A 14667-nucleotide genomic window follows, 5' to 3' on the forward strand; every position below is an offset into this window, starting at 1 on the left:
CACAGCTGTTGGCTTGGCTAATCAGGGAGCCACATCCATGCCAGACATTTATTTCACGTGAGACAGACAGGCTTTCCCCAAAGAATCCTGGGAAGTGTCGTTTGTGAAGGGTGCTGAGCAGAGACTCGTATTCCCCTGATAGAGCTCCAGTGGCCAGAGTGGTTTAACTTCTAGCAATTCTCAGCACCCTTCACTAACTACACTTCCCAGCGGACTTTGGGAGAAGCCATGTCTAGAGTGAAATAAAAGTCTGGTGTGGATGTGGGCAGGGACAGCTTTGGCTTAAATTTGGGTGGGAGACTACATGTGCCTGCTGTAGAATAAAAAGTTGGTGGAAACCCTGAAAAAGAATGATACTGTTCACAATGTTTTCCTTTTGGAAAGCAAAGGGGCTTCCCCTCTGCCCAGTGCCTACCCACCCAATCTCCTCCCCTCCCCCTCCCCCTTCCTCCCTCCCCCAGGTCAGTTTCACCTATCCTAAGGATGATTGCACAGGAGTAAATCCCACTGAGCTCAAAAAGCACGCACATAATCAAACGTGCCCTCCCTTCCTCCTCCCTATTATTCCCTCCCTCTTGCCTCTTCCCTTCCCCTTCCTTCACCCCCTCCCCTATCCCCTTCCAATCCCCTCCTTCCCCTTCTTCTCCTTCCCCTCCCCTCCCCCTCTTCCTCCACCATGGTCAGTTTTTCCTATCCTAAGCATGATTGCTTGGGAGTAAATCCCATTGAACTCAATAAGCATGCAAATGATCAAACCTGCCCTCCCCTCCTCCTAACTCCCATCACCTCCCTTTTGCCCCTTCCCTCCACCTTCCTTCACCCCTCCCCCTGCCCTTCCAATCCCCTCCCTCTCCCACCTTCTGCTCCCCTCTTCCCCCTTCCTCCTCCCGTTTTCCCTCCCCTCCTCCTTCCCCATGGTCAGTTTTACCTATACTAGCCATGATTGCACAGGAGTAAATCCCACTGAACTCAGCAGACATGCAAATGACCAGACCTGCCTTTCCCTTCCTTCCCCTCTCATCTCCCTTCCTCCTCCCTTCTTCCTCTTCTCTCCTCTTCCTTCTTCCTCCTCCCTTGCCCACTCCAGCCCTCCCTCCCCATGGTCAGTTTCACCTATCTTAAGCATGATTGCATCAGGCTAAATCCCACTGAAATCAATAAACATGCAAATGATCAAGCCTCCCCTCCCGCTCCTCCCCATCCCCTGTGGTCAGTTAAACCTATCCTATGCATGATTGCAGGGGAATAAATCCCACTGAACTCAATAAGCATGCAAATGAACAAACCTGCCCTCCTCCTCCTCTCCCCCTCCTACCTGCTCCCATCCCCCTTCTCCCCTCTACCCTTCTTCCTCCCTTCCCCACCCACCCATAGTCAGTTTCACCTATCCTAAGCATGATTGCACGGGAGTAAATCCCACTGAACTCAATAAGCGTGCAAATGGTATATTTATTTAATAATTTGTATTAAGTATGAATTTATTTGTACTATTTGTATTTGTACTATTTGTAATGCAGCCAAAGCTCTGCTCACGGCCGGAGTTCAATTCCAGTGAAAGGAGGAAGTCGAATCTCTGGTAAAAGGGGTCAAGGTCCACTCAGCCTTCCATCCATCCGTGGTCAGTAAAATGAGTACCCGGCATATGCTGGGGGGTAAAGAAAGGCCGGGGACAGAACCGGCAATCCCACCCCATATATATGCTCTGCCTAGTAAACGTCGCAAGATGTCACCCTAGGAGTCGGAAACGACTTGCACTACAAGTGCGGGGACACCTTTACTTTATGGCTTCATTGTGTACTTTTTATAATACTTCTTGTGTTCTTTTTTTCTTGTACACTGCTTAGAGATATTTTTATATATTATGCGGTATAGAAATAGTCTAAATAAATAATCAAATCTGCCCTTTGTCAAAATGCAAACATAATTTGGGTTGGTCTTTCACACAATTTGTAGGGCAGTACAATATCTCAGAGAGGAGGTCAGGTCTCCTGCTCCCCTGGTGCATTCACTGTAGCTGCCCAATTTCCCTGCTTTTGAAAGTTTGATAGAAATATCTGTTGGCTATGTATGTTCTTAAACTGCAAGGTTTTTTTGCTTATTAGTGAATATACATTTCAGTCCTTCAGGTCAGATGTGAAGCAAAAAAAGGTTACGGAAGTATCTTACAAAAAGTAGCCTATGAAAAGTAGGGCTGTGTTTTTCAAAACTATTAACATGTTTTTCAGCTTTTTTGCTTTATTTTTTTTTTAATCCTGCAAACACTAGTGTTTGGATAAAGAATGACTGGTTTCTTTAAGCATCCCAGCAGCAAAATATGGATGAATTAAATATTGAGTTCGAAGATAATGAATTTCTTTGACATCCCTGGAGACCACCGTTTCTTCCCTGAAGGCCTCAGTGATCATGCACGTAGTGAGTTGAGACAAGTGGTCCTAACGTATCCTGGACCCAAGTTGTTAACGGTAAATTAATACAAGAAACTTTAACCTGGCTTTGTAGAGTTTGGGCAGCCAGTGCAATCTTTTGAGCACTGAAGTTATGTGCCTAGCAATAATTTGAAGAAAACCAGAGTTGTTTCCCCTTCTCTGGCTACATTGAAATGTCCAAACTGCTTCTCTCAGATCCATCCAGCAGGTAATGCATTTCTGATAACAACTAGTCACAAGCCATTAAAGGCTATTCAGCAAGCCTATCTGAGAAGACATGCTCCTCACTTCCACAGTCATAGTAATTGTCAGTTTGTATTACAATCTCTCCTTAAGTGGGTGGGCTACCAAATATTTAGGGACAGCATAAATTATTTTTTCATGAAGACGATTGGTGTTTTGTTTTGTTTTTATAATGAAAAAAATTAAAGTAATATAGTAGAATAATAGAAGAGAAAGAGAACCAGATTTAACAATTTCATATAAAATATATAGAAAAGTAAGAAATGTTCTGTATAATTTTCATAACAAACTTTGTATCTGTAGCAAAGGGTTCACTTGGCTATTTTTTGTTCTAGCTTTACCATTCCATTACCCTGACCTGCCTGCATTTTTGCTTATTGCAGGAGTTTAATAATCTGATATATTATGACGTACCAAATATTTCTGCACCACTCATCCATTATTGGTAAATCTGAATTTCACCAGTATGTGAGAAAACATTGTTTCGGTAGGGCTGCCCCCAAATTATGCTGCCTTATTTGTAGCCTGTGAAAGTGGGTGGATGTCTAGGAGTTTTCAGAGGGGGTGAAACTCACTGCTCCGAGAGCTTCTCCTGACAGCCACTGCCTGGTCGCTACCATTCTGCCTCCCCTTCACTCCACCAAGACCACAGAATGATGGTATTGGTCATTTATTTTGTATTTTGATTTTATACTTTTATAATGTTTTAATTATTGTGTTGTACAATGCTATGATATTTTTATGAGTTGGCAGTTTATAAATACTTAGATAAATGTGATGAAAGGAACTACCATTTTTCCCAGAAGCCTCCATTAGAGCAATGCTATATGATCACATAATGTGTTTTCAAGTTGGGGGAATGCCACTGGGAAGATTTCTAGTAGTGGCAGTGATTTTTGCCCCTACCCTGACTTTCGTGCTCCCTCTCCCAAGCTTCCAGTATTGAGCACCGCTCCCCCCCATTTAAACTCAAAGTTCTCTTATGAGAACTCATCTCATCCCTAATGTAGAGCGCTGTTTTACTTTTTCAATGGAAATTAGATACCTACTTTTTTTATATTCCCTGTTTCATAATGTATAAACACGGCTTGTTTTATGGATTGAAATAATGGAGTAACAAATATTCATTGTTATATTAAAGAGCACTACACAAGTAGCTTTATGAAATGTACTATAGAAACTCAAAGTAGCAACAAGTTGTTTGACATTTTTACATAATTAACAGCTTTATATATATCTACTCCAAAGTCTCATTGGGTTCAGCGGGCTTACTCCCAGTTAAGCGGGTATAGGATGGCAGCCTCAAACTTCGCAATTAGGGTTTCGCTTGATTACTTTCGCTTCATAACTGGTTTTATGTTGTTCTTATGCTGTATTTTTGTATGCCATTTAGAGATTTTTACGTATTAAGTGATTAGAAATGCTTTTAAATAAATAACTTTTGATAATGTATGTGCAATTAAATCATTTTATTTATTTATTTATTCAATTTATATCCCGCCCTTCCTCCCAGTAGGAGCTAGTGATGCTTACCTTTTAAAGAATATTAATAATCAAGCTATGATAACTTGGTGACAACAGTGTGACTTGGAAAGTCCCTACTTCAAATCTCACGTCAGCCACATACCACCAGGCAGTTTTAGGCAAGCCACCATTTCTCTCTTTCAGACTTTCCCCCTATCTATATGCAGTAGTGAGAGCCAGTGTGGTGTAGTGGTTAAGGTGTTGGACTACGACCTGGGAGAACAGAGTTCAAATCCCCACACAGCCATGAAGCTCACTGGGTGACCTTCGGCCAGTCACTGCCTCTCAGCCTCAGAGGGAGGCAATGGTAAACCACCTCTGAATACTGCTTACCATGAAAACTCTATTCATAGGGTCTCCATAAGTCGGGATCGACTTGAAGGCAGTCCATTTCCATTTTCATATGCAGTAGTGTAATGGCAAATTCAGCAGTGTAGGGTTTCTTCATGATAATCACAGCCACACCCTCTCACCCCTTTTTTGCTGCTGGGTTGAGAATGAGATCCTTTTGAGTTTTTTAAAACTTTTATTAACATCTTCAGAAGAAGAATAAATGAAAAATAAAAATAAACTCCCCAAACTGGAGTATATGCAGGCATTTAAATGACACATATTGAGAATGAGATCCTTGTTAATGCCTTCTTCCACAACATGCCTTCTCCCTAGGAACCTATAAGCATGAAAGGGGGAGAGTGTTAGTTACTGAAAAGAGTCTTCTCAGTAGCTGACTTGCCTCCTTTCACTCTGATTGGCTCCAATCAGCAGAAACAGGCAAGGAAACATGTTAACAGACTCTTCTCAGTGGCTGACACACACCTTTTTCGTGCTGACTGACTCGTAGGATGCTGGAGACATAGGGACCTACTGGGACCCTGCTACCTAAAAAGTAAGCGATCTAAGACACACACACCTGAGATGCCTGATGACTAAATCCTGTCTATATGGAGATAATACTGACTTTATATAGAGATAATTCCTTACAAGTCTGTTGTAAAAATTACTGGGACAATGAACGTAATATTCTAGAGTGCTATACAAATGAAAAGTATTATTTGTTCAGATAACACAAATTAGGAGGGTATTAGTGCTGAGACAGTACTCAAATCTGATTTTTTTGTGTATTTGTGTGTGTACATGTAACACATGAGTGACTAACTGAACAAATTCTATTGCATAGCATATTGGTGAGATATGTGCTGATGTTGCTAATATTTGCAGACTCAGACTGAGACTGAAGATCATACAGATGTGTTTTACTCTGAGCATTCCCTGCCAGAAGATCTAATTCTGAACTTTGTGGCCTTTTGATTAAAACTGCTAAAGAACTTGCCAGTGTTTGGCCATTTATATTTATGCCTGCATGAATGAACTTGAGCATTCCATTTTAGAAAATACTCTGAGAGTACTGACAGTTATCATTTGATGAATCTATTTTACTGTACAAAATTTGTCAGATATTTATGTGTACTTCATAAACCTTAATCAGAGCATGCACTGAAAGGCATGCACTGAAAGAACATATGCATAGGGAGCAGGGCCTTGCCAACCAGCCCCATATCCGTTATTATGCATGCATCTTGCCTGACATCTGTGCAGATAGCCTGAATTTTTGCAGAGACAAAGCCTTGGTCTATATAACTTTATGCATTAAGGCATCCATATCATCTGGAACCTCAGTCTTGCAGAGTTCGGATCATGGATGCTTTCATACGTACACCTGTGTGCATAAGGGTTTTGTCTCTGCATACATTCACACTGTACTTGTGGACACCAGGAGGTGAGGCGGCCAGGCATGTGGACTTGACATTTGAATACTTCTGCACAGGGCTGTATTGTACTGTAGAGCTAAACTTTTTTATTGTGTTAGTCTATGGTTACATCTTGTACTCTACTTTTTGGTGCTTTATTAGATTCTGGCAGATAATTATCACACAGAAATAGATAAATACCACCACCACCCATTATCCATTTTTTTTAATGTACATAGTGTTTTACAAGGAATAAGTTTGACAAGTGCCTACCTCAAGGAGCTTATAACCTAAAAGCAGAAAAACTACAGAGAATGTTTAAGGAACCAGAAATCAGAGGAAACATGGGAAGAATATCAAATAGCACATAGGGGCTGCGTATTCTCTTCTGAGCCCAGTTCAAGGTGCTGCTTCTTACTTTTAAAGGGGAGTTACATTACATAGCATCCCACCTCTGGAATGTCCTCCCCAAGGAATACAATGGGCTCCAGCATTATAATTTTTTGAGCTCCAGATTAAAATGTTTTTAATCGACCAGGGTTTCAAATGATTATGTATGTTTTTAATTATATGTATTTTTTATCTGGAAGCCGCCATGAGTTCCAGTTTTGGAAAAATGGTGGGGTATAAATAAATAAATAATAATAATAATAATAATAATCTACATTATAATTTTAAAGTTTTGTTTCTGCCTCTCATTATTACTCATTATTACTATTTCGTTTCTGCTTCTGATTCATTATGAATGTTGATATTTTGTTGTATTTGTTTTCTTGTGCCTGTGGTACAGCACCCTTGAATCTGTTTGTATGAAGGGTGGTCTAGAAATATTTTAAATAAATAAGAACATGTGATTATTTGGCCATTAGTACTTGGTTTTATTACAAAAGGGTATTGGGACTAGGGGGCTGTTCTAATGGCTTTCTAGACAAATTAGCAATTGAATGACATATTTTGGGAATATAGAAAAGAAAGGAGATGTGATGGGACTGGCGGATTAAAAAGGAGGGATGCATTAGTAGGGATTAACATCCATTATGGAGAATGTTAATAAAATCTGCATGTTTGTTCTCAAAAATCCTTTGCAGGAACCAAAGTAAATTGTTGCTGACATCTGTGGATGTATTGCTTGTAGCTTTAGTCCAAAATCTGAAAATGCTTGCTTTTCTTTCCCAGTCCAAATTTAGGCAAGTAAATGAAACAATCTGTTGCCATTAAGAATAGGCATTATCAGAATAGCCACTACCTACTTTTGACTAGGTTTGTTTGGTCAAAATTGTGTTTTCATTTGACTTCCAATTGTGCCCACATCTGGAATAAACAGGTAGGACAGATATACTGGGTAAACTAGCACCACAATATTATTACCTTAATAGAAAGAGATCTTCAATGTAAATTGTAAGTTGTGTGGGAACTGGCTGAGGTAGGAGTCACCTCACAACCTTCTCTTAACATGTTTGTTAAGGGCAAGCCTGGCCTTGTCCTGAGCTGGAACCAGTGTACTGCCTGTTTCTAATATTCCAGCCTACCCCCTGGCTTCCAGGTATGCTGTTAGTGCCTGGATTGAATATAGGTCAGGGTCTGTGAGGGCACCAGTGCTTTTCACCTCTGTATGCCACTGGTTCATTTTGGACCAATAAAGGCAGATATGGATACCACCCTTCACAACGTGAACATATCTGGGACTGAGAACTCTACCCAATCTATCTGAGCAGGATCCTGCAACCAGCTCACAGGTTTGAAAGGCAAGAGGCTGTGAGGGCAGCTGCATGAAGCAACTGCACCTCATACCCAGAAGAGCAAAGTGACGTCTCACTCCTTTTAGCATCTCAGGAGAATTGATTGCCCAGAGTCCCAAGTCCTGTTCTAGCCTTCCACCATCTGGCAGATGGCATAGTGATAGCATGAAAAGCCAAGGCTGCTAATTTGTCCTTGTTGGACCTGGCTGCCAACAGGGCCTGTGGAGAACATAGTGCCGCCCAAGGAGAGAAGCAGCCATCAGCCCTCCTCCTTCTCCCCATTGCCCCTCCTCTTCCCCCTTATTTTTTTTTTCTTGTAACTTTTAGGTGTTTTGGGGTAAGTTCATTACCTACCGTTCACCCAATAGTCCCAGAATGGATTTTTTTTCCCACAGAGAAAAATATGGAACCTAAAATTACAGTTCATCAGAATAAAAGCAGCAGCACATCAATATAGTAGAGAGGTAAAGTTGACTAAAATATCACCTCACCTCACCCCTCCAAAAGAAATGCAGCTTGTTTTGCTAATGAAAGGTATACAATGTTAGTGCAAGACACACTGCGGGGGAAAGCGTATTCTACAGTATGGGGCTACCACCAAAAAGGTGTTCCCACATGCCATTGTCCTGCAAATCACATTTGGCAACAACACCATGAGTAGGACCTACCCAGCCAATCTTAATGCTTCTGTAGGTCAAATATTTTGGAACCCAAACTGTTTAGGGATTTATGTCACTGGTAATGTGAGAGTAGCGTGCCTCTTCCATTCTCCTCCCCACTCTCAGGAATGAGTCCTTCCTCAGAGTGAGGCTTAGGAGAGTGCTTGCAACATTGCTGCTTTTCTGCAGTAACTATAAATGCTCTCTTAAATTTATTTATTTATTTTATTTATTTTATTAAATTTCTATATCGCCCCATAGCCAAAGCTCTCTGGGCGGTGCACAAACTAAAACTTCCATCTACAATTAAAACACATATTTAAACAATTTTAAAACTACATCCAAATAGTTAAAAGTTTAAAGATACTCTAGTGATTTTAAACTTTTCTCTAATTTAAGCAAGATTTTTAGCCACCCTGGAAAAGTGGCAGTGGCCGAGGCCCTCTCTCAGGCTGCTTCATCCAGAATACCTTGCTGTGAGAGAGGGCCCCCTTTCTGAGAGCAAGGAATGGGGATGGGGAGGCCAGGCACTCTGGAGAGCCCTGCAAGAGCTGTATGGCTAATGGCTGGTGAGGCAGTGAGCAGAGCCCAGGGGGACTAATTCACTGACCCCAGCTGTTGTCTGTGAGGCAATTGCTTCAGTTTAATGAAAGAGCAGGCCTGGTTGCTGATCTCCACTTCTTTAGTGTCACTCAATAGTCACACTTAAGTGGTCAGTGAGTCACAAGTCCTACAGCCCATTGCCCTTTCCAAATGCAGCTGTCCCTACCTATCCTAGTATAATTTGCTCAGGTGCTGGGTGCTATGGAAAGGATTATGCCCCATTCCACTTCAGCCCTCCGAGCTCCCACAACACCACCGGCATTACCTCTCCCTTGCCGCTGGCTGCAGGGGCCAGTGCCTGGAACCAGTCCATCTAGTTATGAGAGAGAGTGTCCATCCACCATGGCTTTGTCCAAACCAGGCAGATGACATGCAAGAAAAAAGATATTAAAGCAAAGGCACTAAAGGTAAATGCCCTGATCAACCCCATTACCCTGATAGACTTGGATGTTAGAGAATTTATAACATGAAATGTTGTGAGATTCTCACACTAAAAGTGCACTGGTGAATTTGCCAGTCCCTTGCCTTACCACCACCAGACTGCCACCACTACTGGGGAGGAAAAACCCAAGAATTGTACTTATTTATTTAATACCATTTATCAATTGCTTCCTATACAACATTCTGAAGCAATTTAATAATCAAAACATATATAATTTTAAAGGAAATATTGATAAATTGAAGCAAATGTCAATAAAATTATTGATATTAATGTCAATATTTTAGACACAGATTTTTTCCAAAAAATCCATTTCCAAAAATAGCAGCGGAAAACCACTACATAAAAATCCAATTCGCAACAATAGGGAATAGGCAAATTAATAGAAAATTCATTACCAAATCCGCATTGGGTAGAGTTCTAGTGCATCCGTAGTTGGCATGCACCTTAAAGACCATTTAATAGCTTGTGTCTAGCTCAGGATGTGCCTGCTGTGGCTGATGCTTATTGTTCTTTGTTGGGAGTGGGTGCTTCAGATTCTATTGTAACCTTTTCTAAAGCTGCAATGCGAATGACAGGGTCACTAATGGTTTTGGATTTCACCACCATCCTTGTGGACCTACCTGTCTTGACAGTTGTTTGTTCCATAGCCCCAGTTTTCCGCTTGGAAGATGGCTAGAACGTAAGTAGAGGAAGACTCCAAATGAATAAAGTCTAACATTGTGTTCCTTGTTGTGCTATGCTGCAGTAATGAAGGCACCAAAGAAAAGTTACTTCTCAGTCTCCATTGCATCCTCAGTGTCTTGTCCAGTGGAACTTCTTAGACCATCTTACCCCTTACATACCCAGTCGATCACTGCGCTTGCAGCTGAGGGCCTCCTACAGTACCATTACACCAGGAGGTCCGTTCAGCACAACGTAGGAAACGGACCTTTAGTGTGGCAGCACCTACCCTGTGGAATTCTTTCACCTTAAATACTAGACAGGCGCCATCTCTGTTATCTTTTCAGCGCCTATTGAAGACCTTCCTCTTTCAACAAGCCTTTTGAGACCTTATCCAAGTCTGCATCTGTGTTGGAATTGCTTTTTAATGTTTTTAAACCTTTTTTTAAAAAAACCAAAACAATACGTTTTAACCTTTTTTAAGATGTCCTGATAGGTTTTTTTAAAATGTTTTTAAAGATGTTTTGTTTTAATGTATTTTAAAGTCTGTTTTTATGAAGTTTTAAAGTGTTTTTAGTGCTTTTGTTTGCCGCCCTGGTCTCCTGTTGGGAGGAAGGGTGGGATATAAATCACATAATAAATAAATAAAATTTGCATTCTGGCCTGACTGAGGTGGTGGAATCCTCAGTAGGCTGCTGTGATATATTTGCAAGGCATTTTGAGGATAAAATAGCTTGTATCTGAATTAATTTGCATCTTGGCGTCTGTTGCAGCAGGTCAGTTTCCAGGGGGATTGAGAATGCTGTCTATTCAGGTGTTAATGGATGAGTTTCACTTGATAAGGACCAAGGAGGTGGACAAAGGGCTTGGACAAGCGCAGACAGTCCTTTGCCCCTCAGCTAATAACGTGTTCTTGCCTCTTGTTCTTCATGGCTCATGTTCATACGGGGCAAGGAGGGAACTGCCAGCAGGGCCAAGGGGGCAATAAATGTATCTGTGAGAGAGGGAGGAGTCTTGGGATGTCTGACAGAGGTGGCAGTGAGACCACACTTTAAGAGGCCATCCTTGGACCCAGAAGACTTGAACAACTATTGGCCAGTTGCATAGCTTCTCCAGCAGGTGGTCACTGACCAACTCCAGGCACCCTTGGATGAGACTGATTTTCTAGATCTATTTCAGTTGGGCTTCCAGTCTGATTTTGGCACCGAGACTGCCTTGGTGGTCCTATTTAATGATCTAGGTCAGGAGAAGAGCAAGAGGAGATTCTCCCTGACCTCTTGGTATCTTTTCATGACATCAACCATGCTGTCTTTCTGGAGAGACTGTCCAAGTTGGAAGTGGGGACCATTGGTTTGCAGTGATTCAGCTCCTATTTGGATGGTCACCTCCGAAAGGTGGTGCTTGGAGGATGTTGCTCAGCTTCATGGAGCCACCAGCATGAGGCCTGATTTTATGCCCCTGCTTAGGAACAAAGGAACACAGGAAGCTGCCTTATATTGCGTCAGACTATTGATCCGTCTAGCTCAATATTGTTTACAGTGACTGGCAGCAGAGGCTCTCCAGAGTTTCAGGAACCGGTCTCTCAGCCCTAGCTATAGACGCCAGAGATTGCACTTGGGACCTTCTGCGTGCAAAGCAGATACTCTGCCACTGAGCTACGACCCTTCCCTTTGTTTAACATCTACATGAAGGAGCAGGGGTGCAGCCTGGGAGTACTCTTGGACAGGGCTGTGGAGTCGGTACACCAAACCTTCAACTCTGACTAAAATTGCTCCCGACTCCACGACTCCGACTCCACAGCCCTGCTCTTGGATTCAGCATTGCAGTTGGAGGCACAGTGGTATGCAGTGCCTTCTATCAGCTTCAGCGGGTAGCCCAATTTGGACAGGGCTAGCTTAGCTTCAGTTGTCTATGGTCTGGTAGCCACCAGGTTAGACTTCTGCAATGGCTTGTATGTGGAGTGACCTCTGAAGACAGTGCAGAACATGGCAGCTATATTGTTAACTTGGACACATGTAAACTTACAACACCAGTTCTAGCTCAATTGCACAGGCTGCCAGTTTGTTTCATAGCCCAGTCCAAAGTGCTGGTACAGCTCGGAATCCCTCAGAATCTCTCCCCCATATAAATCTGCCTAGACACAGAGATCATCATCTGTGGCCCTTCTCAATGTGCCACCTGTGAGGGAGGTCTGGAGGGTGATGACAAGAGGCTGGGCCTTTCCTGTAGCAGTTTCCCATATGTGAAATGCTTTCCTAAGGGAGGTCTTCCTGGCGCCAACTTTGTTATCATTTCGGCATCAGACAAAGATGTTTTTGTTTTCCTGAGGATTTAGTCATTTAGATCAGTCATTGAATGTTTTTATTTTATGTTTTTAATATTTTAATGTATTTTTATTCTTGTATTTTATTCTCATTGAAAATTACTTCAGGACTTTTTCTAATGGGAACCAATACATAAATTCAATACACCTACCTAACTTTTGCCTTTGCTTTTTCTAAGGCACTATATAACCGGGCCGTCAGCTTCATCAGATTAGGATGATGTGACTGATGAGGGACATTTGGAGGGATTCTTGCCTCTCCCTTTAACCAGTTGCACTTTCTTTGGTGGTGCCCTGGATGCTTCTGCTGCTAGAGTTATTCCCGTTATTTTAATATGTGCTATTAGAGTATCGCCAACATGTCACTCCTCTGCTGAAAGAATTGCACTGGCCACCCATTTGCTACCAGGCCAAGTTCAAGGTTCTAGTTTTGGTGTACAAAGCCCTATACAGCTTGGGACCAGGATAGCTGAAAGACCATCTTATCCCTTATACTCACTGCACTCTGCAGATGAGGGCCTCCTGCAGATACCTGTCAGGAGGTCCATTCTGCACAACATAGGAAATGGACCTTTAGTGTGGCGGCACCTATCCTTTGGAATTCCCTCCCCTTAAATATTAGACAGGCGCCATCTCTGTTATCTTTTCGGCACCTATTGAAGACCTTCCTCTTTCAACAAGCTTTTTAAGTTGAGACCTTGTGCCAGTCTGCTTCTGTGTTGGAATTGCTTTTTAATATGTTTTTAAACCTCTTTTTTAAAAAAACCAATGTTCTTAAACTTTTTTTAAGATCTCTTCAAAGCTTTTAAAAATGTTTTTTAAAGTTGCTTTGTTTTAGTGTATTTTAAAGTCTGGTTTTATGATGTTTTAAAGTGTTTTTAGTGCTTTCGTTTGCCATCCTGGGCTGCTGCTGGGAGGAAGGGCGGGATAGAAATCAAATAATAAATATTAATCTACCTTTTTATTTTATTTAATTAGTATAATTTCTTCTTTCATTCTTTCTTTTGTTTCAAGTAATGGGGGAGGAGATACTGGTAGACTATTGTTATAAACAGTCTGCATCCTAATCAGACATGACAAAGTGTGCTTGATGTTTGTCCTATAGTTATAAAATTTAAATTTTATTGTGAAGTATAAAAAAGGAAAGCAGCACAACAAATGCTCTTAAAATCCAGCTGCAAAATGCAGGCTATCCTTAATATATCATAGAGCATTTACATCCGGTTGAGAATCTTGTTCCCGCTACTGAACTGTGAAATGCCATCCCTGAGAATGGCAGCAACCAGGTTAACACAGGATGAATGTAAACAAATGCAGTTACAGCTCCTTGGGTTTTCTTGTGATTGCAAATGCAGAACGGGGAGTTAAGGAAGGGCTTTTTGGGAAGGGTGGGTTTGTTGAGAAGGGATTTGGAAAGAAATAATGAAAGAGAGGGAGAAATGACAACTACGTAGGTGCTCTGAAATACACATTTTTTAAAAACCCCAAAATCTCATTCTTATTTTGGCTTACGAAAAAACAGTTTTTACAATAAATGCAGTGAGAACGTGGTTGCTTTAGGTGTCCTTCAGTGCTTATTAGCAGAAGTAAGGTATATGTGTGCACTAAGTGGCTGTGATTTATTCATTTAGCTAGGTATATAATAACCTTTTTAAAAGACCCTAATTAGTGTGTAATAATCCATAGTGATATACTTCTGAGCAGCTGACAGCTTCTCTGTGTGTGGAGTCTGTTTTCCTCTTTAGACCTTCCACCGCCCCTTTAATCTCTCTGTAGTCCATGTGCATGTTGAGCTTTTACAATACTATTGCATTAGGATGTGACATTCCAGGCCCTTGACAAGGGCTTTTGTTTAGCAATATTTATAGCAGCTTCTTGTCATTGCAAAGCAAAGGCAATTGCCCTGCCCTCTGGCCCCCTTCTTAAGCAGATTTTAAGCAGAAGCTCCTCTCATGTAGCACTAATTGAAATGATTGGTGGAGGGGTGTGTGGGGGTGTTGTGTGCTCACTCTGTCTGACTCTGGCTTATCTGCTTGGGGGGCTAAACTGGGAGGGAGGACGAGGGGGAGAGAATGCAAATCTTTTGCCTTGTTCCAGCAAGGCTGAGGACTACCCGGCCATCTGTCCACTCTTGGAACTGGAAGACAAATAGAGAATCTGCACTTAGCTACAACTCCACAGAAAAAGAAAGAGACTGTCCCGAAACTCTGGCTGAGAATTACATATGAGGTACAGTCTCAAAGACTCTCTCATCAGGTCAGTCCGACGTAGCTGTTCAGAGACACCAAAGGTTTCACCAG

The 14667-nt window shown here is 41.8% G+C and overlaps 1 protein-coding gene across 8 annotated transcripts in view; it reads left to right on the forward strand.

Moving 5' to 3' along the window:
• Positions 1-14667, forward strand: part of LOC133367017 (poly(rC)-binding protein 3-like) — a 482686-nt gene that overhangs the window by 313488 nt on the left and 154531 nt on the right. For 5 of the 8 annotated variants that reach the window (XM_061590617.1, XM_061590624.1, XM_061590628.1 and 2 more), the window contains exon 1: positions 14332-14623. The exons of 1 other annotated variant lie outside the window; for it this stretch is intronic. The gene's annotated coding sequence lies outside the window, so the exon portion shown is untranslated. Of the gene's footprint in view, positions 1-14331; positions 14624-14667 lie in introns of those variants that run through there. 2 more of the 8 variants (XM_061590620.1, XM_061590627.1) reach the window with 2 other exon arrangements.

This window comes from Rhineura floridana, chromosome 11 (genome assembly GCF_030035675.1).
Source record: "Rhineura floridana isolate rRhiFlo1 chromosome 11, rRhiFlo1.hap2, whole genome shotgun sequence".
NCBI lineage: Eukaryota > Metazoa > Chordata > Lepidosauria > Squamata > Rhineuridae > Rhineura > Rhineura floridana.